Source organism: Meles meles, chromosome 8 (genome assembly GCF_922984935.1).
Source record: "Meles meles chromosome 8, mMelMel3.1 paternal haplotype, whole genome shotgun sequence".
Classification (NCBI taxonomy): Eukaryota; Metazoa; Chordata; class Mammalia; order Carnivora; family Mustelidae; genus Meles; species Meles meles.
Genome location: NC_060073.1, coordinates 40865568 through 40888077, shown reverse-complemented (window position 1 = coordinate 40888077; position 22510 = coordinate 40865568). Strand labels below are relative to the sequence as shown.

The 22510-nt window shown below is 39.8% G+C and overlaps 1 long non-coding RNA gene across 1 annotated transcript; it reads right to left on the bottom strand.

Annotated features, from left to right (window-relative positions):
* Window positions 1–2336: 2336 nt before the first annotated feature.
* Window positions 2337–21993, bottom strand: LOC123949877. Its single transcript, XR_006820090.1, has 3 exons — window positions 21902–21993; window positions 16716–16826; window positions 2337–2473 (listed from the first exon to the last, which is right to left on the bottom strand). It is a non-coding gene; the product is annotated as an uncharacterized LOC123949877 (long non-coding RNA).
* Window positions 21994–22510: the final 517 nt, after the last annotated feature.

Genomic DNA, 22510 nt, shown 5'->3' with positions numbered 1-22510 from the left:
ACTCTATTTTCTGCTCATTTCAACCAGGTGAGAAAATTTGGTCCAGCTTTATTTTCTGTGCAGTTTGCATTATCAAAGCTTCAGTGTTTTTCATTTTCTAGGGATAAAATCATATTTACTTGAATTTCATTTTTCAAAATACATTCTGTCTTTACTCATCTCCCATCCCCATGGAGTAGAAAGCCCCAAATGCCTGTCAGTTACACTGTACTCTACTAATACCTGCCAAGAAAGGCAGCCTCAGGCGACTCACGACATTGGCCATGATTGATTAAACCATTACTCTTTATTCCTGGGCACCATCCAGACTACATTTTCCACTCTGCTTTGCAGTTTGGTAACTAAATCTGCCCAAAGGGACGTGAGCAGAAGTGTTTCACATCTCTTCCAGCTGGACCATCAAACTTCACATGAGATCACACCTTCTCTCCCCAAATTTCCTAATCCCTCCCAGTCTGGATACCTGCATTCAGGGCAAACTTGAAAGCCACGTGTGAAAGATGGTTAATCTTTTATCAGTCTAGGTTTGTGAATGATTAAGTAAAAGAGAGCTCCCAACACTGATTTGGAACTAGCTTGGAATTTAATGGAGTAAGAAATATACTTCTCTTGGGGTACCTGGGTGGTTCAGTGGGTTAAGCCTCTGCCTTCAGCTCAGGTCATGATCTCAGGGTCCTGAGATCGAGCTCTGCGTTGGGCTCTCTGCTCAGCTAGGAGCCTGCTTCCCCCTCTCTGCCTGCCTCTCTGCCTACTTGCGATCTCTCTTTCTCTGTCAAATAAATAAATAAAATCTTAAACAAACAAAAAAAAGAAATATACTTCTCTTCCAGTCAGTATTAAGTCAGGGAGATTTTGAGGATTATCTCTTAGAAGAGTAAACCTCCTCTTGATTAATACCAGCAACTCCGGTGATGAGTAATCTATTAAATTAAACCTTACCTAATTAGGAAAGATTAGGAAAATCTTTCCTAATTATGAAAGGTTAGGAAAATCTTTCCTAATTAGAAATTCAGAAACACAGAATGGGGTGTGGGGGAGGAGATTCCAATGAATATGAAAGAATAAAATTTAAATATTTCAGTGATTCATTATGTTCTAACAAAATAGCCCCTACTTCTTCCTCTTAATGCCCCTCTTCTAACACCCACAACTTCCTCGCTGGGTTCCTTTTACTCTGGTCTCTTTCCTAGACTTGAACACTTCGCAGGGCCTCTGTGTATGCTACGTTTTCTCCCTGGATTACTCTTCCTCCACTGCTTTCTAAGATTAGCTTCTTTTCATTATTCAGGCCTCAATTTAAGTTTCATCTCCCCAAAGACGACGTCCTAGATGTTCCTGTATAAACGACAGGAAAAGCAACCTCCCTCATGCCCCCAACCCAATAATTCTTGATCACATTATTCTGTTGTTATTCCTATAACCCTTTGAAATAATCATTTTAAATGGTTTACCTTTTTATTTATCACTCCTCCAGACCCTACACGTTTCATTTGAATAGCAGCCTTATTTGTCTTGGCTGCTGCTGTGTCCCCAGAGCCCAGAATAATGCCAATCAACAAAGAAGATGCTCAGTGATGTTTGCTAAATGAGTGACCAGGGACAGAAGAGGGAGAGAAAAAAAGGACAGGAAGAGAGAACTAGTAGAACACCCAAGAAGATCACTTGTTATGTACAATAAACTTTCATTAGTAAGTCCTTGAGTTTACCTCTTCCTTATTCAGTAAAAGGACCTGCTATGTACTATACTATATTCTTTCAAATTACTTAGCTCTATTTTTCCATGTACCTCACATAGTAACCAGCATATTTCACAAAGAGGAGAATATTTAATTTGGCTCGCGAGTATCAGAAAATGCTTGAGACAGAAGTTTTCACAGGTTGAGAACAAATTTGCTGTTTTTGGTTACAGCAACAGAAGGGGACTTAGCAAGAGACAAAAAGGGCTCAGAGATTCCACATTATCTCAGGAGGGCTGGGCTTAGGAAAGAGACAAATCAAAGCGATTTCAAGGGCCCAGGAACTGGAGGGACAATAACCCTCTTGTAGTAGTAATGGTCTAGGCAGGACACCGGGCCATCCTACGCTGGGGCCACCAGGATATGCCTGAGCACGGTGCCCCTGTGAGATCCCACATGCCACCATGGTGAATGCGTTCATATCTTCTTTTGTTTTTGTGTCATTTGCTGAAGTTGCAACAAATCAAATGGGAGCATGTGACTGGCAAACTCAAGGTCATTGACTGTTCCTTAGCTGCTACTCCGGCGGGGTCTGTGTTAGGAGAGAGGGGAGTAAATGAAACGTGAGACGCAGGGACGAGAGCTGTACTTACTAAGAAACAAAGGCAAGAACCTGCATGGTGGATAGTCGGAAGTTCTCAAAGGAGGTCACGATGAGGAGGAGAGGGTTTTGAGAACATTAAGGAAGGCTGTGGTCCAGTTGGGAAGAGCCTTGATGCTGGATTCAGAAATTTAGGCTGTATCCAGGAGAAAATGTGCATATTATCTCTCTAACCAGATCATAAATTCCTTTGATGGTTTAGAAGGTAAAATATAACTCTTTCCACCCCACCACCACCCCACGCTGCCAACTACAAAAATATACAGCAGCAAGAACAGTACTTTGTGCATCAAAGTGATCAATAAAGTCCTTTCAAGTAAAGCAGAATATTGAGGATAACAAGTTGACATAAATTCATAATCAAAGAATATAAATAGAAAGTCAGAGAGCAGGGCCATCTTAGAAAATTAGAAAGAGGCTTGTTTATCCCTATCCTCTCCTATTTCCCTTTTTAGGACCCTAAAGTAGAGAAGTATAGCCCCTTATTCTCCCATTCCCCAGAAGCTACCAAAGGTAATGAAGGAAACAGCACTTTAAGATGGTGTCAATTAGACATGATTTCCAATCCATGCTCTGCTGCTTACCAGCTATGTGACCGTGGATGAGTCTTTAACCTCTCTGCTGTTTAGTTTCCTCATTCACAACAGGGACTCGTGGTAATTGTATCACTGTTGTAGTTTACCTGATAGGGAAGTCCCTTCTGCCTTCTTCTTACTGAGGCACCAAACCCAGTTCTGACCTTCGCACAGCTCTCCAGTGTTCCAGGACTCGTTTCTCTCTTTCTCCCCTCCCATGACCAGTCTTAGGTTCTCATCCACCTTAGAATAACTTGTGATACAAATAAATGGAACTCTAGTGGTGCACTTAGAAGCAGTTAGTGAGTGATCTTTGTCAGGACATCACTGAGGGGCATCTCCATAACAGTAATAGGTAATCACTTTTGCCTATAACACATCTGCTAGGTAGTAGCAGTTTTCAGCTGTAATGTACAAAATTAATAAACCATTAGGAGGTAGAAGAGACAGAAAGGGACAGCACAAGCTCTGGAGTCTGTTTACCTCCATGAAAATTCTGACTCCACCACTTATGAGCTAGGTGACTTTGGGCAGGGTACTAAAACCTCTGTGCCTCAGTTTCCTTATCTGAAAAAGAGGGAGGATACCTCCTGTTATATGAGGTTGTTAAAAAGCGTAAATGAGTTAATATGTGTAAAGTCCTTAGAACAATGCCAGAGATACAACCGAAATCAGCTGATTAAAATGATTAAGAAGAATATCCTCAAATGTAAAGCAAATGACACATATTCTTGTACTATTAATCTTTTATTATTCAAAACAGCTCAACTTACAGGGTGAGTTGAGTTGCACATTCTGACCCAAAGATAAACATGACAAGCTCCTACCAAATGAAAGTAAGGCACACAGAGTTTTATGAAGTATGACACATACTAGTCATTCATTCATGCATTGAGAAAAAAAAATAAGTGACCTGAGCCAGACACAGACATCTGTAACCCCCCACTACACACAAACACACACACACACACACACACCATTTTTTCCCCTCTTTATCTTTTAGACCTAGTCTAAAGATTATTAATTTTATGCAAGTTGAATTCAAAACCATTATAAAAACTATAGTACCATACAGTATAACATGTACAGTACAGTATAGTATAATATAGTATAGTGTATATAATATAGTATAGAATATAGCATAGTACAATATAGTATAAAATGGTATAGTATAGTATAATATAGTAGTTATGAGCATGAGCCCTGAACCATACTTAATTCCCTTATGTCTTCTGCTTGTTTTGCAGAGAAGCAGATTGGGAAAAGGAGATGTTAAGATACTTGCATAAGAATATTGGGGACTGGAACGTTCACTGAGCTTCTGTAATGGTCTAGATATTTTAGAGTTTTCAACTCATACAACCTCTACAACTTTCCCAAAAGGCACCATGCCCATTTCACAACTGAGGAAGCTGATCTCCAACAAGAATTGGAAGCTTGTGCAAGGTTATAAAGCTAGTAAGTAGCAGAATTATGATTTAAAGTTCAGTTTGCCCACCTAGATAGAATGTCATGGTTTTTCTTGGGTTCTCAGCTTCTATCACTCTTCAGTAGTTAGAAGGAACCATATGAAACGAATATGAAATTAAATGTTCACATCTGATAATTTCATATAATTCGATGTGTACTTAGAGATATGCCAGTTATATGCTAGATATTATATAGGTATATTGTACATGTTATATACATATTTGATATGCTAGAAGTCAGGACAATTCCTTGCTAATCCTCTTGCCTCCCTATCTTTTCAAATTCTTATCTCCCTATCTTTTCAAATTCACAGTTTGACAGCTTAATCAGTTGGTATTGACATTGATTTGAATGAAACACCATTGGGAAAGATTTTGGAGGAATGTGAGATATGGTCTCTGCGCTCAGATGACTACAATCTAGTTGGGGAGATAAGACAATCACAAAAGAACTAGAAGAGAGCAAAACAATGAAGGAGAAATTCATCTGGCTATCCATCCATAAAAATTCATATGTCAAGCATGGTGCTTGCCTCTGGTGGATGCAGTGATGAATAAAAGAGACATGGCTTGTGTCCTCATGGGGTAATGGAGGAAAGGATAGTGAACAAATAATTAATAACTACAGATGTAAAATATACTTGAGGTTCCCATCAGTTCTTTCCTCTATGACTCAACACTCTACTTACCTGGACAAGTCATGGTTCTTCCGACTCTGCCTTGGGGTCATCTTCAAGGCCTTCCCTGACCTCAATGGAGTACATAAATTACTTAGTAATTTATCTAGCAGATAAGTTAACTTTTGAAGCAGACCTGTTTTTATTTTACAAACTCCCATTTCTCTGGTGTGGTTTTTTTTTTAAAGATTTTTATTTATTTATTTGACAGAGATCACAAGTAGGCAGAGAGGCAGGCAGAGAGAGAAACTGGAGGAAGCAGGTTCTCTGCTAAGCAGAGAGCCTGATGTGGGGCTCAATCCCAGGACTCTGGGATCATGACCTGAGCCGAAGGCAGAGGCTTTAATGCACTGAGCCACCCAGGCGCCCCCCATTTCTCTGTTCTTGAAGTATGACTTTGTGTAACAGTTAGCACTCTGAACTCTGAAGAATGACTTTTCTGGCAATTCAGATTAGAACCATCCCCTTAATGTAAAGCAAATATGTACTTATGGTGGGTGGGCTCATTTCGTCTGTGACCTTGCAACAACAACTAAGTATCTAGCTTGGGGGAACTAAATAAAGAATGTGATTAAAATCTTTCTCCTGAAAACTTGAAATTACAAACCACAGTAGGATCAGTTGCAAGTATGCTCATGATTTGGGGAAAGTCAAATATATTCTTGATGCTTCTCATGCTACTGGTGAAAACCATGTAGCCACTGGGTTGGATACTTGAAAGAGGATTTAATAAGGTAGATAAAACCCCAGTTGTGACCACGGAGGCAGTGAAACTCTTTAATCACATTTTCTTTGTACTTATGGTTGAAATTATAACAAAATTAGATACTTTGAAGATAGACTATGTTTTTATAAACATATTTTATAAAAGGCCTCACTAATTTTAGCATACATAATTGTACGCTTTGACTAACTTAAAGCTCCTGTATTTCAGTCAATTTTGGTTTTCTACTTAACCCAAGTTTTAAGGGCTTCTTAAGAATTTCAGTAATGGGTATAATATATTTTTAGGGAATGCAAATTGGCAGACAGCATATTTGAATACAAGCATTAAGTCATCTTTTAATGGGAATCTACTATTCCTCAGAAGCTTTTATTTCATTGCCACAGCACAAAAGATCCTCTGAATGCCACATAATGGAGCACTTGAATCAATATGTGAGTCCACTGGGTCTTAAGAGTTCCTTCTATTGCCTCCAGCAATATTTATATCGACATTTTTATGCATCATGCACTTGATTTCAAAGTCCAGAAATCTTTGGGCTTACTTCATAGATTACTAGAAGTACTATAGACTCATAAAAATAAATCCTTCCACGAAAAACAAAGGGATGAATAAGCGTTTAACAATAAACAGCTCTAGCTTCTCTAGAACTCTACCACTTAAGGTCAACTGAACAAGAGTAATAACAAATGCGATAAAATGAAAATGGCATGCCAAGGTTTAATATTTAAACAAATGAAAACACATGAGTTATTATATCATTGCAGCAAACAACCCTGTGAGTTAGGAATTATTTTCTCCATTTTACAAATAAGGGAAGGGAGGTTTAGACAGAGTAAGAGGCTCACCGGATACCATAGTGAATAACTGCGAGAATTAAGACTCGAATCAGTTCTATCAAACCCCAAAGCAAACACACTTATCTCTAATGGGTATTGCCTGATGGGAAGGAAGAAAACCAGCTGTCAGCCTGTCATAGGGACCTACAAGGGAGGCTGTGAGTGAGAGCAGCAGGAAATTACCTGGTGTGGCTTCCAACTAGATGAATGCATTTTCAATAACTGATGACTGAAAAAATTTTCAAAGAAGAAATGACAGAAAACTGGTAAGTTGATATACATAATAAACATATTAGACAAAATCAAAGCTAATTTTAGTTTCCACCTTGAAAATCGATATAGTGATTAAGAGCATGATTAGAGTCAGGCTGTTCTGGATCTAAGCTCTCTTGCTTTGTGTTTTAATGCAGGGGAGGGAGGACCAAGATGGCAGAAGAGTAGGAGACATAATGTCATCAGGTCCCAGGAGTTCAGTTAGATAGTTATCAAGCCATTCTGAACACCTACAAATGCAAAGACTGAAGAGAAGAAGCACCACAATTCTAGGAACAGAAAAGAGACCACTTTCTGGATGGTAGGACGTGTGGAGAAGTGATTCCGAGGTGATATATGGTAAGAGAGACTGTGGGGGGAGGGGTCGGCTCCCAGCAAGCGCAGAGCAGTGGAGCACAACATCGGAACTTTGAGAAGTCTGCTCCACTGAGGAACATCGCTCTAGAGGCTAAGTGGGAGGTGGAGCCCTTGCGGGGACAGTGTGGTCTCAAGACTGGCAGTGTCACAAAAAGAGCAACGGTGCCTGAGTATCAGAGCAGGGAAGCTGGCTGCACAGATGGAGGTGAGGAGGGGGCTCTCAGCTCGGGGTTACCTTAAACCATGATCCGAGGCACAGTTGGGCCACTGCTGTTCCAGCAGAGACCCCACAAGTGGCAGATCCAGAGAGACTCCCCCTCCTTCCTCCTCCAGGAGGAGCAGCATGGGAGCACGTTGCAGAAATCAGCTGGATTTGGAGACTCCAAGAGGAGCCGTGCGCCAGAGACAGAAACGCTTGGTCACAGGCCAGGTGAGCATGGAGTGCAGCTGGAGACCAGGGAGACGGGGGTGATTGACCGCTTTTCTCCGAGGGTGCACCAAGAAGTGGGACCCTGAGCTCTTGGCTCCTATGAGCCAGAGATTAGGAGGCCGTCATTTTCATTCCCATCCTCCAGAGCTCTACGGAAAGTGTTCAGGGAACAAAAGCTCCCCAGAGCTTGCCCCTGTACGGAAAGCATTCAGGGAACAAAAGCTCCCCAGAGCAAACCCGAACAGATTGCTTAGCCTGGCCCCTGGCAAGGGCAGTGCAATTCCACCTCGGGTAAAGACATCTGAGAATCATGGCAACAAACCCCTCCCCCAGAAGATCAGCAAGAACATCCAGCCAAGACCAAGCTCACTGATCAAAGAGAACAGTGGAACTCCAGAGTTAGGGGAGTGTAACACCTAGAATTCATGGCTCCTTTCCTATGATTCCTTAGCCTTTCAAAGTTAAATTTTTTTAATTTTATTTTTTTCTTATTCTATTTTTTTTTAGTTTTCCTCTTTCCTGTTTTAACCTTTTTAAATTATTTTATCTTATCAACACCTTAAAAATTTTTTAAATCTTCATTGTTATAGTTATTTTCTATCCTTTCACTCTATTGAACCTTAATTTTTGTAAACATATAAGTTTTTCTTTCTTTAAAATCGTGGGATACAGTTTCTTCTCACTGATCAAAATATACCCTAAATCTAGCACATGGCTTTGTTCTAGTCTCCAGCCTGATCACATTCTTTCCTCCTTTTTCTTTTCTTCTTCAATCAACTTATCTGATTGATTTCTTTTTTAGAATCTTTTTAAATCTTCATCCTTACAGTCATATTCTATCCCTTTATCGTGTTTACCCATATATATAGACATATACATATGTCTATATATATATTTTATTTGTTTAAAATTGTAGGAGGCAGTTTCTTCTAACGGATTAAAATACCCCCAAAATCAAGTGTGTGGCTCTGTTCTATTCACTAGCTTAATCATATATATATGTGTACATATATATATATATATATATATATATGTATATATATATATTTTTTTTTTTCCCTTCTCCCCATGGCTTTGGGTCTCTTCTGATTTGGTTAGTGTATATTCTAAAGAAGCAAATCAATCAATGTGATACAATACATTAAAAGAAAGAACAGGAACCACAGGATACTCTCAATAGATGCTCAAAAAGCATTTGACAGAGTACAGCATCCTTTCTTGATCAAAACTCTTCACAATGTACATACAGAGGGTACATACCTCAATATCACCAAAGCCATCTATGAAAAACCTACAGCAAATATCATTTTCTTTTTTTTTTTTTTAAGATTTTATTTATTTGACAGAGACCACAAGTAGGTAGGGAGGCAGGCAGAGAGAGAGAGAGAAGAGAGAGAGGGAGAAGCAGGCTCCCTGCTGAGCAGAGAGCCTGATGTGGGGCTCAATCCCAGGACCCTGGGACCATTACCTGAGCCGAAAGCAGAGGCTTTAACCCACTGAGCCACCCAGGCACCCCGCAAATATCATTTTCAATGGGGAAAACCTGAGCTTTCCCCCAAAGGTCAGGAACACAGCAGGGCTGTCTAATATCACTATTGCTATTCAACATAGTACTAGAAGTCCTAGCCTTAGCAATCAGACAACAAAAAGAAATAAAAGGCATCCAAATCAGCACAGAAGTCAAACTCTCACTCTTTGCATATGATGTGATACTTTATGTGGAAAACCCAAAAGACTCCACTCCAAAACTGCTAGAACTCATACAGGAATTTAGTAAAGTGTTAGGATATAAAACCAAAGCACAGAAATTAGTTGCATTTCTATACACCAACAGCAAGACAGAAGAAAGAGAAATTAAGGAGTCAATCCCATTTACAATTGCACCCAAAACCATAAGATACCTAGGAATAAGCCTAACCAAAGAGGCAAAGAATCTGTACACAGAAAACTATAGAGTACTTATGAAAGAAACTGAGGAAGACACAAAGAAATGGAAAAACGTTCCATGCTCATGCACTGGAAGAACAAATATTGTGAAAATGTCTATGCTACCCAGAGCAATCTACACATTTAATGCAATTCCTATCAAAATACCATCAATTTCTTTCAAAGAAATGAAACAAATAATCCTAAAATTTATATGGAATCAGAAAAGACCCCAAAAAGCCAGAGGAATGTTGAAAAAGAATGCCAAAGTTGGCAGCATCAAAATTCCAGACTTCAAGCTTGGGAAAATTGGACAGCCACATGAAGAAGAATGAAACTGGAACATTTCCTTTCACCACACACAAAAATAGACTCAAAATGATGAAAGACCTCAATGTTAGACAGGAATCCATCAAAATCCTTGAGAAGAACACAGGCAGCAACCTCACCAACTTCAGCCACAGCAACTTCTTCCTAGAAACATTGCCAAAGGCAAGGGAAGCATGTGCAAAAATGAACTACTGAGAATTCATCAAGATAAAAAGTTTTTGCACAGAAAAGGAAACAGTCAACAAAACTAAAAGACAACTGACAGAATGGGAGAAGATATTTGCATGACATATCAGATAAAGGGCTAGTATCCAAAATCTAAAGGAACTTATTGAACTCAACACCTGAAGAACAAAAAATCCAATCAAGAAATGGGCAGAAGACATGAACAGACATTTCTGCAAAAAAGATATCCACATGGCAAACAGACACATGAAAAAGTGCTCAACATCACTCGGCTCCTGGGAAATACAAATCGAAATCACAGTGAGACACCACCTCACACCAGTCAGAATGGCTAAAATTAACCAGTCAGGAAATGACAGGTGTTGGCAAAGATGTGGAGAAAGGGAAACCCTCCTACACTGTTGATCGGAATGCAAGCTGGTGCAGCCACTCTGGAAAATAGCATGGAGGTTCCTCAAAAAGTTGAAAATAGAGCTACCCTACGACCCAGCAATTGCACTACTGGGTATTTTTTTTTTTAAGATTTATTTATTGGACAGATAGAGATTACAAGTAGGCAGAGAGGCAGGCAGAGAGAGAGAAGGAAGCAGGCTCCCAGCCAAGCAGAGAGCCCGATGCGGGGTTCGATCCCAGGACCCTGGGCTCATGACCTAAGCTGAAGGCAGAGGCTTTAACCCACTGAGCCACCCAGGCGCCCCGCACTACTGGGTATTTACCTTAAAGATACAAATGTAGTGATCTGAAGGGGCACATGCACCCAAATGTTTATAGCAGCAATGTCCACAGTAGCCAAACTATGGAAAGAACCTAGATGTCCATCAACAGATGAATGGATAAAGAAAATGTGGTATATATATATACAATGGAACACTATGCAGCCATCAAAAGAAATGAAATATTGCCATTTGTAATGACGTGGATGGAACTAGAGGGTATTATGCTAAGCAAAATAAGTCAGACAGAGAAAGATAATTATCATATGGCATCTCTGATATGAGGAATTTGAGAGGCAGGGCGGGGGGTTGTGGGGGGAAGGGAGGGAAAAAAAGTGAAATAAGATGGACCGGGGAGGGAGACAACCATAAGAGACTCTTAATTTCAGGAAACAAACTGAGGGTTGCTGGTGGATGAGAGGGGAGGGATGGATGGCTGGGTTGTGGACATTGGGGAGGCTATGTGCTATGGTGAGTGCTGTGAATTGTGTAAGATTAATGATTCACAGACCTGTTCCCCTGAAGTAAATAATACATTATATGCTAATAAAATTAAAAAAAATAGCCATGCAATTCTGGGTGGTTAATCTTTTTTTTTTTTTTTTTGCCTCAGTTTCCTAAATGCTTTTAAAAAATAGGGATACAAAAGTCATTCTATCTTAGCATGGGCTTTCTCTAATAGCCTCACATATGACTTATGTTTAGAAAGATTATTTTCGGAAGAGATTCTAAGGAAGCGGAGTGGGGAGGAAGGGAATGATGGAAAGAGTCACACAGGGAAGGAAGAAAAAGATGATTGAAGGGCAAATGGGGGATGGTCCCTCTGTTATACCCTTGAAGAGCTGCATTAAATATACCTCAGAAATGCCCCACCAAAGAATGGCAATAACCCCTACTAGTCAGAGTTGACCATGTTCTGGTAAATTCCCTGGTTTTTTGTTTGTTTGTTTGTTTTGTTTTGTTTGTTTGTTTTTTAAGGATTTTATTTATTTATTTGAGAGAGACAGTGAGTGAGAGAGAGAGTCCATGCATGAGTGGGGGAGGGGCGAGTGAGAGGGAGAAGCAGACTCCCTGCTAAGCAGGGAGCTCTGTGATGCTTGATGCAGGACTAGATTCCAGGACCCCTGGATCATGACCCAAGCCAAAGGCAGACACTTAACCATCTGAGCTACCCAGGTGCCCCAGCTAACTTCCTTCCTCTTAGAGGTTTGCACATGTGTCAGAGTAGCAGCAACCCCACTTTATGGTGGTAGAGAACTCTAGGGAAGAAAGCATGAGATTCTCAGTGGAGTTCACGCAAGATCCTTTCCAATTTTACATGTGGAGAAGTAACGGCCATAGTAAAAACTGGAATGGAAAAGAGAGCTCCAGTACTGGTGACAGAAAGAATATCAGAATATCAGTGATTGCCAGGGGCCACGGAATGGGACAAGGGGACTGACCACAAATGCATGGAATAGTTTTGGGAAATAGTCTATGTAGTAAATGTGGTGATGACATACATATCATAAAATTTATCTAATTGCACACTTTAATTGGTGAATGTAACTATTAATATAATCATAATTTTTATAAATTACACCCCAATAAAGTGATTTAAAAAAAAAAAGAGTGAGGGATGCCTGGATGGCTCAGTCAGTTAGGTGACTGCCTTCAGCTTAGGTCATGATCCCAGGGTCCTGGGATGGTGCCCCATGTTGGTCTCCCTGCTGAGGGGAGCCTGTTTCTCCAACTGCTGTTTCCCCTGCTTGTGCTCTCTCTCTCTCTCTCTTACAAATAAATAAATGATAAAATAAATGATATCTTAAAAAAAATAAAAGATAGGGTGAACTAAGATGTTCAGCACACATGAAAGGTGTCTATAATAAGTACCTACTCATATCATCATGCAAAGTCAATGTAGCAATATATGCAAAGCACATTATTTAGTACATATATGAATAATAGTAGCTATTATAATTAGTACCACTAGCTTGAGATAGCCCTGATAACTCTGAAATAAGTAGGAGAGCTGGGAGCGGAACTAGTTTGAAGGAAGAATGATTTGTTCAAATAAAGGTAATATTAGAACACACAGGTGACAAAAATTTTCAGAGGAACTTAGAAATTTTCTTTCTTTTTAAATCAATAATTAATTTACTTATTTGAGAGAGAGAGAGAGAGAGAACATATGCAAGCATAAGCAGGGAAAGGAGCAGAGGGGGAAGGACAAGCAGACTTCACACAGAGCACAGAGCCATCATGGGGCTCAATCCCATGACCCTTAGATCATGACTTGAGCCAAATCAAGACTCAGATGCCCAAAAGACTGAGCCACCCAGATGCCCCCAGAACTTACACATTTTCAATGGGAAATAAGTGTGGACCCATATATTTGAGAGAGAGCCTTAAAGAAGGATAGTTAATGGGGGAAAATGGTAAATGTGAATAAAAGGGACCTTTTGCTGAGAGAAGATGAAAGAGCCAAGGAAATCATTGAGTGTGTACAAAAGGAAGGTGAAAACTCACATTTATTTAATATCTCCTATGTGTCAAGGACTTGGCATTACTATTTAATTTTCATAACTGTTTTATGATATAGATGCAGGAATTAAGATTTAGAGAGGTAAACTCACAAACTCAAGGTTATGCAGCCAGTAGGTAGCAGAGGGAGGATTCAAACCTGAGACAGGTCTGCCTGATCCAGAAGAGTCTGACTTTAATGTGCGCTTTAGGAGTGGGAGAGTGAGAATTATGGCGACTCGGAATGGCATAGGTCTTGAGAACCACGGGGAGGATTTGGAAGGAGGAACTGCATATAGTGACTGATACAGAGCAGGGAAGGATAACCTCTCAGAGTGGCGGGAAAACCTTTCAGGAGCATAATAAGGTTCAGTAAAAGATGTGACAGTAAGGAAAATGTAGGGTTAGTGAGTACAGACTCATCGATGGAAAAGCTTATCTGTGGAAGATGGAAGAGAAATATAGTAATAGACGCAAATCCACTCATGGCCCAAGATGCCAATTCTTCTTTGATGCAGCCAGTGTCGGCCACAAGGATTATTTTAAATTTTTATCCCCTATTTATATGTATGCCAAAGAAAAATAACAATACAAAACATCTGCCATTTAAAGAAGAGAATGTGATTATTTTATCCTAAAGGACACATATTAGTACGGGAAGATAGCAGCACTAAAGCACAGATGGGTCAACTTGCCTCTTCTTGTTATTTGCTGCCACTGTTTGCCAAAGATCCAGCATCTGGGTCCAAAGAGAAGCCAAGAGATTGGTGCTCAGATGGTGAGATGAAGTCCTGATTTACCCTGGGTATCTGCGCTAATTCTAGTTGTTTCTTTGGGTAAATTTTATAGTTTCCTCAGAATTAGAAATTATTTCTCACAATGGCACTTGACATTTTTAAATCCACAAGCCACTCCGAGTGTGTAACAAGATTACTTGCTCAGCTGCAAGAAAGCATGGGGCGTTTTGGGAGTCAGCTACTGGCTAGACTAAAAGAATAGGACATTTGATGATAAACCTTGGCCATATCATTCGTTCAAAAAATATTTATTGAGAAAAAAAAAAGAAATATTTATTGAGAGGCTTTCTGGGTCAGGCAGCATTCTAAGTGCCGCAGAAACAACCACGAAACTTCAGCCTCCACAGAGCTTATACACAAGTAAATCGGCATGAGCAAACAAATATAGAGTCAGGAGGAGAGACCTACTATGAGGAAAAATAACACAGGGTAAGAATATAGTTGTGTGAGGTTGTTGCCTTAGGGTGCTCGGCAAAGTTCTTTCCAAGCAAGTGACATCTGCATAGAAACTGAATGATGTAAGAGTAAGAGAGATCAAGCATCTGGGTGAAGATCTTGATGGGAGAAGAGCAAGTGCAAGTGCAAAGGAAGTAATGAGTAAGTGCTCATTGTGTTAAGGAACAGCAATAAGACATGACTGTCTTGGCTGGAGTGTGATCAGAGCATGATGGGAGAAGTGGGAAATCATAACAGAGATGTAGCCAGGCCGAGATCATGGAAATAGAGCTTTGCAATCCTACTGACAAGAAAGGCATTCACATTTTCCCTTATATGGAATAGATAGCCATTGGCCGATTACAAGCGTTGCAGTGTCCTTTCTAACCTCAGTTGCTGTCCCAAGCCGGCACGGGAGAGGATAACACACCTTTGTTCCTTATATTCTGCTGAGACCCTTCCCCATGATCTCTTTAGTCTGGGAACCAATGCCATTTTCCTAGTAAAAAGGCAGAGTTGACATGGCATCCTAGGCATTTACAAGCATGTGCATGAGGGTTAAGTATTAAATTATTATTATTATTTTTTAAATTTTATTCATTTATTTGACAGAGAGAGAGATCACAAGTAGGCAGAGAGGCAGACAGAGAGAGAGGGGGATGCAGAGAGCCTGATGTGGGGCTCGATCCCAGGACCCTGAGATCATGACCTGGGCCGAAGGCAGAGGCTTAACCCATTGAGCAACCCAGGCGCCCCAGTATTAAATTATTTTGATGACTACAATGGTTCCAGAAGCAGCTCATGAAGTGAGATTTTTCTAGGAGAGAAGAATTCAAGATGATAGGCTGTGATAAAGGTGCTAATACACAGAACTAGGGCTTATTATAAAAGTCCTGGACCTTAAAAAATAGCCAAGATTTGAAGAGATAAGTTTTGCAACTACAGAGACGCAGCCCCTCTGAAATCAGGGAGTAGTGAGTGAGGAATCTTTATGGAGTCAGAAAGTGCCCAGAAATTCTGGGGAGATGGTTCAAGCAGCATTTTGTGGGGCAAAGCAATACCCAGGACTAGTGCCCCTACACACTGGCAAATCTGTAACTTTATTTCTGTCAGTCAGTAAAACTTTCTCAGGTTTGTTTTCTAAATTCCTTTCAGGCATGTCATCTGTTTGACTTCACAACAACTTTGGGAGATAGGCAGAATGGGTAAGAGCTTTAATATTGACAGACAGGGGAGGGAACTGTGGCTCATAGAAGCAAAGTCATCAGTTCAAGGTCATTGTGCTGTTCTGCTTATTAAGGAACAGAGACAAGGACAGGATGTAGGTCTTTTGATTCCTGAGTCAAACTCAATACTTTAGAGCATGCTCTTTTATGAGGATTGTAGTGATATTAAAAACACAGCTGACATTAGCAGAAGGAAGGGAAAAATGAAGGGGGGGGATCAAGGGAGAGATGAACCATGACAGATTATGGACTCCGGGAATCAAACTGAGGGTTTTAGAGGGGAGGGGGCTAGGGGATAGCTTAGCCCAGTGATGGGTTTTATTAAGGAGCATACATATTGCATGGAGTACTGGGTGTTATACACAAACAATGAATCATGGAACACTATATCAGAAACAAATGATGTACTGTATGCTGACTAACAACACATAATTTAAAAAAAATAGTTGATCCTTGAGCCCCATAGGTTTGATCCACTTATACATGTCATTTTTGATAAAAACAGTAAATCCACTTTCTCTTCCTTATGATTTTAACATTTTCTTTTCACTAGCTTACTTTATTGTAAGAATATAGTATGTAATACATATAAGATAAAAAATATGTGTTAATTGATTGTTTATGTCCTTGTTAAGGCTTCTGATCATCAGTAGGCTATTGATGGTTAAGTTTGGGGGGAGTGAAAAGTTATATGCAGATTTTTGACTGCGTAAGGGTTGATGCCCCTAACCCCTGTATTGTTCAAGGGTCAACTAAACATAGAATGAATGAAATTTTTAGGAGTTAAAAAATAATAAATGCCTAATAGCCCAAAAGAAGGAAACTTAGTCTAGGAAGTAAAGTATGATATATAGAGAAATCGAGAAAGCAGACTGATCTAGAACATGGACTGGAGGTACCACATTCTTTCTTTAAATACCAGGAGAATGGAGAATTCATCAGATGACTTCCCAAGGCCTTTTCTGGTCTCCAGAGTCTAGCTCATGAACTTGTCCTCTTCAGAGTTAAATCCAGCTCTTCAATCAAGTTGCTAGAATAAAAAATTACTCATATGTAAGTGTTGCTCAAGTGTATACATTTAACTTCCATACACCTCAGGCTTTCACATATTATATACTGACACCCCTGAAGTGTCTTTCCAATAGCAAATTCACACTTTCCCTTGTCAGTTGGCAAATAATTCTTTTGATCTGTCAGTGAACAGTTTAATTTTCAAAGTATCACCACTTATATATATTTTTACAGCTGTGTTTCTACTATTATTTAAATACTTTTGCATACCACCCTTAGTCTAAGAAACAAAAGCAAATATTTTTTCAAGTTATTTATTTCTTTTTATTTTTGATTTTTTTAGTGACTTCCACGTCTAGTGTGGGGCTTGAACTCATGACCCTGAGATCAAGAGTCACCTGCTCTACTGAATGAATGAGGCAGGCACTCCTAAGTTTTCATTTTAATCATAACAATAAGTACATTCCTTAATCCCCATCAACAAAAGGCAATTTTTTTTTTAAATAGCACTACCTGATGATTGTAGTAACACTGAAACAAAGACCAAATGTCTTGAAACAAACGCAGAATTTATCTAGAGGGCTAAAAAGGTCACTTTTTTTCCTTAAAGACAATTTTTGACCCCAATCCAATACTTAACTGTATGTTCAATTACATTAAAAGAACATGTATTCATTATTCAGAACAAAATTCAGGAAATGTGTGGTTGATGATTCTGTTAAAAGATGTAGTTTTTTGAAAGAATCAATAAGATCGATAAACCATTGGCCACACTAATCCAAAAGAAAAGAGAGAAAGCCCAAATTAATAAAATTATGAATGAAAAGGGAGAGATCACAACTAACACCAAGGAAATAGAAACAATCATCAGAAATTATTACCAATAGTTATATGCCAATAAGCTAAGCAACCTAGATGAAATGGATGCATTCCTGGAAAACTATAAACTCCCAAAATTGAACCAGGAAGAAATCAACAACCTGAATAGACCTATATCTAGTAACGAGATTGAAGCAGTGATCAAAAACCTCCCAAAAAACAAGAGCCCAGGACCTGACGGATTCCCTGGGGAATTCTACCAAACTTTCAAAGAAGAAATAACACCAATTCTCCTGAAGCTGTTCCAAAAAATTGAAGCAGAAGGAAAACTTCCAGACTCTTTTTATGAAGCCAGCATTACCCTGATCCCCAAACCAGGCAAAGACCCTACCAAAAAGGAGAATTTCAGACTAATATCACTGATGAATATGGATGCTAAGATTCTCAACAAGATCCTAGCAAACAGGATCCAGCAGCACATTAAAAAGATTATCCACCATGACCAGGTGGGATTCATCCCTGGGTCACAAGGATGTGATTCACAAATCAATCAATGTGATAGAACAAATCAATAAGAGAAGAGAGAAGAACCACATGGTCCTCTCAATTGATGCAGAAAAAGCATTTGAAAAAATCCAGCAGCCATTCCTGATTAAAACGCTTCCAAGTATAGGGATAGAAGGAACATTCCTGAACTTCATAAAATCTATCTATGAAAGACCCACAGCAAATATCATCCTCAATGGGAAAAAGCTTGCATCCTTCCCGTTGAGATCAGGAACACAAGGATGCCCACTCTCACCACTCTTGTTCAACATAGTATTAGAAGTCCTAGCAACGGCAATCAGACAACAAAGAGAAATAAAAGGTATCCAAATTGGCAAGGAAGAAGTCAAACTCTCTCTCTTTGCAGATGACATGATTCTTTATATGGAAAACCCCAAAGACTCCACCCCCAAACTACTAGAACTCATACAGCAGTTCAGTAATGTGGCAGGATACAAAGTCAATGTACAGAAATCAGTGGCTTTCTTATACACTAACAAAGAAAATACAGAAAGGGAAATTAGAGAATCGATTCCATTTACTATAGCACCAAGAACTATAAGATACCTGGGAATAAACCTAACCAAAGAGGTAAAGGACCTGTACTCGAGGAACTACAGAACACTCATGAAAGAAATTGAAGAAGACACAAAAAGATGGAAGAACGCTCCATGCTCTTGGATTGGAAGAATAAACATTGTTAAAATGTCTATACTGCCTAGAGCAATCTATACTTTTAATGCCATTCTGATCAAAATTCCACCAGTATTTTTCAAAGAGCTGGAGCAAATAATCCTAAAATTTGTATGGAATCAGAAGAGACCCCGAATTCCTATGGAAAAGTTGAAAAACAAAAACCAAATTGGCGGCATCACGTTACCCGATTTCAAGCTTTACTACAAAGCTGTGATCACCAAGACAGCATGGTCCTGGCATCAAAACAGACACATAGACCAGTGGAACAGAGTGGAGAGCCCAGATATGGACCCTCAACTCTATGGTCAAATAATCTTCGACAAAACAGGAAAAAATATACAGTGGAAAAAAAGACAGTCTCTTCAATAAATGGTGCTGGGAAAACTGGACAGCAATATGTAGAAGAATGAAACTCGACCATTCTCTTACACCGTACACAAAGATAAACTCGAAATGGATAAAAGACCTCAATGTGAGACAGGAATCCATCAGAATCCTAGAGGAGAACTTAGGCAGTAACCTCTTTGATATCAGCCACGGCAACTTCTTTCAAGATACGTCTCCAAAGGCCAAGGAGGCAGTAACCTCTTCGATATCAGCCACAGCAACTTCTTTCAAGATATGTCTCCAAAGGCCAAGGAAACAAAAGCAAAAATGAACTTTTGGGACTTCATGAAGATCAAAAGCTTCTGCACAGCAAAGGAAACAGTCAACAAAACAAAAAGGCAACCCACGGAATGGGAGAAGATATTTGCAAATGACAGTACAGACAAAAGGTTGATATCCAGGATCTATAAAGAACTCCTCAAACTCAACACACACAAAACAGATAATCATATCAAAAATGGGCAGAAGATATGAACAGACATTTCTCCAATGAAGACATACAAATGGCTATCAGACACATGAAAAAATGTTCATCATCACTAGCCATCAGGGAGATTCAAATTAAAACTACATTGAGATACCACCTGACACCAGTTAGAATGGCCAAAATTAGCAAGACAGGAAACAACGTGTGTTGGAGAGGATGTGGAGAAAGGGGAACCCTCTTAAACTGTTGGTGGGAACGCAAGTTAGTGCAGCCACTTTGGAGAACAGTGTGGAGATTCCTCGAGAAATTAAGAATAGAGCTTCCCTATGACCCTGCAATTGCACTGCTGGGTACTTACCCCAAAGATACAGATGTAGTGAAAAGAAGAGCCATCTGTACCCCAATGTTTATTGCAGCAATGGCCATGGTCGCCAAACTGTGGAAAGAACCGAGATGCCCTTCAACAGACGAATGGATAAGGAAGATGTGTTACATATACACAATGGAGTATTATGCCTCCATCAGAAAGGATGAATACCCAACTTTTGCAGCAACATGGACGGGACTGGAAGAGATTATGCTGAGCGAAATAAGTCAAGCAGAGAGAGTCAAGTATCATATGGTCTCACTTATTTGTGGAGCATAACAAAGAACACGGAGGACATGGGGAGATGGAGAGGAGAGGGAGTTGAGGGAAACTGGAAGAGGAGATGAACCACGAGAGACTATGGACTCTGAAAAACAACCAAAGGGTTTTGAAGGGGTGGGGGGGTGGGAGGTTGAGGAACCAGGTGGTGGGTAATAGGGATGGCATGTACTGTATGGAGCACTGGGTTTGGTGCAAAAAGAAGGAACACTGTTAGGCTGAAAATAAACAAATAAAAAAAATAATAAGACAAAAAAGATGTAGGATGTAGCAATGAAGCAAATGGACAGATCCTAAAATTACAAATGGATAAGCAACATAAAATATTTCAGAGTTAAGGATACAGAGAAAATTTCCAGGAGCTAAAAGATTTGTGGATAAGATAAAGACCTTTATCAAAGGAACAAAAGGAGCCTTCCAATTTTTAACAAAGTTTACAAGAAATTGATAAAATATCAGTAAATACACCATCAAAAAGTCCAATTACTTTTGTGCAAAATCATCAATATGAAATGTCTTCTCATATGTGTCACGTCAAATATGGTAGACAAGAAATATAAAACATAATTTTATAAAATTATAAAAAATAACTTTATTGCATTTATTTTTATTTAATCTATGTAAAACAAAGACTATTGTCATCTGCTTAATCACATATACACAGCACCCAGCAGAGGACTGGTATACAGGAAGAATAAGGAATATATCACGTTGTTCCACATCTTATTGGAATCAAAGAATGATTAATAATCAAGGGGCAAAAAATAAGCACTCATATCATAACTAGTGATTTATTATGATCACATTTAAGACTATTGCTTAACCTATGTACATTCGTATTTCAAACACAATTTCAAAATGCATCCAGTAAGGAATTGCCTCTAGTTTCAATTCACCTGACCAGAACTGATGACATTCTTAGAATTTTAAATAGGGAACGGATAGCATGGTATAGAAAAGGAAAGAAAGGAGTAGAGGAAGGAAAGAAGAAAGAAAAGAAAATGAAAGAAGAGAGAAGAAAAAAAAGACAAAAAAAGAAAAGAAAAAAAGAAAGAAAAAAGATTTTCAGTTCCACAGTTAACCAAGACATACACTAAAACATTTCTTTCTAAGCCTGTTTCCTCACCTGTAAAAGGTAATTCTCAGTTCCAAAATGTCAATAGAAAAGAAGAAGAAGAAAAAAAAATAGCTTGTAAATGAAGAAAGGTCAAGTCTTCCCTGGCCATCTCTGCCTTTCCTCCTTATTCTTTTTTGAGAGGTTTTGCGTGTGTGTGTGTGTGTAAGATTTTATTTATTATTAGAGAGTCAGAGCACAGAGGGAGAGTATGAGAAAGAAGCAGCCTGCACACTGATCAGGGAGCCCATGTGGCTTAATCCCAGGACCACCATGGAATAAGAGGCTTAACCCACTGAGCCACCTAGGCACCCTTCCTCCTCCTTATTCTTAAATCACCCCTGCTCCAGATTCCATCACTCCCTTTTCAACATCGTCAAGGCTTTCAGCTCAGACCACTACAGCACCCTCAGTTCATGGGCACTCCTCTATTTCCCCTCCTTAGAAGGTAATTCTTACCTCCAAGTATTGGGGAGCTGGCAGTTGATAGGGTCTCAGCCACACAGAACCAGTTCAGAGGAGGCTGTGAAGAGGGGGACCATTTCCTCTGCTCAAGGCAGTAAGGTGGAGGTGGAGCAGGGTTCAATGTCCTGTGGCTGAGTTCTGAGAGCAGCTAAATGTTAGCACATTATTACACTACAACTCTATACTCCTCACAGCACCCTGGGAGGTGAGTGCTGCTGTTCTTATTTTCAAAATAAGCACGCTTCTTGAAACGTGCCCAATGCTGTCCAACTTGTAAGGGGCACTGGCTGAAATCGAACTCAGGTTAAAAAAAAAATAATAATAATAACAAAAAACGTTTGCACTTGCCCCCAACTATATTAGAGAGAGATTGGGTTTAGGCCCAGGAAAGAGGCCCCAAGCGAGAAAATTGAAGAGTCGCGCGGCAGGTGGCAGAGGCGGGAAGGGAGGGGCTGCAGTCTACGGAGACCCGCCCACGCGCCGTGCTTAAGGCAGGAGCCCCCTTAAGGGAAGGGGGCTTTTCCTCACCCGACAAAAAATAACTCCTCAACTGGGAGGGGGTTCCCTCCGAGTGCCATCCGCGGAAGGCGGAGGGCTGGGCAG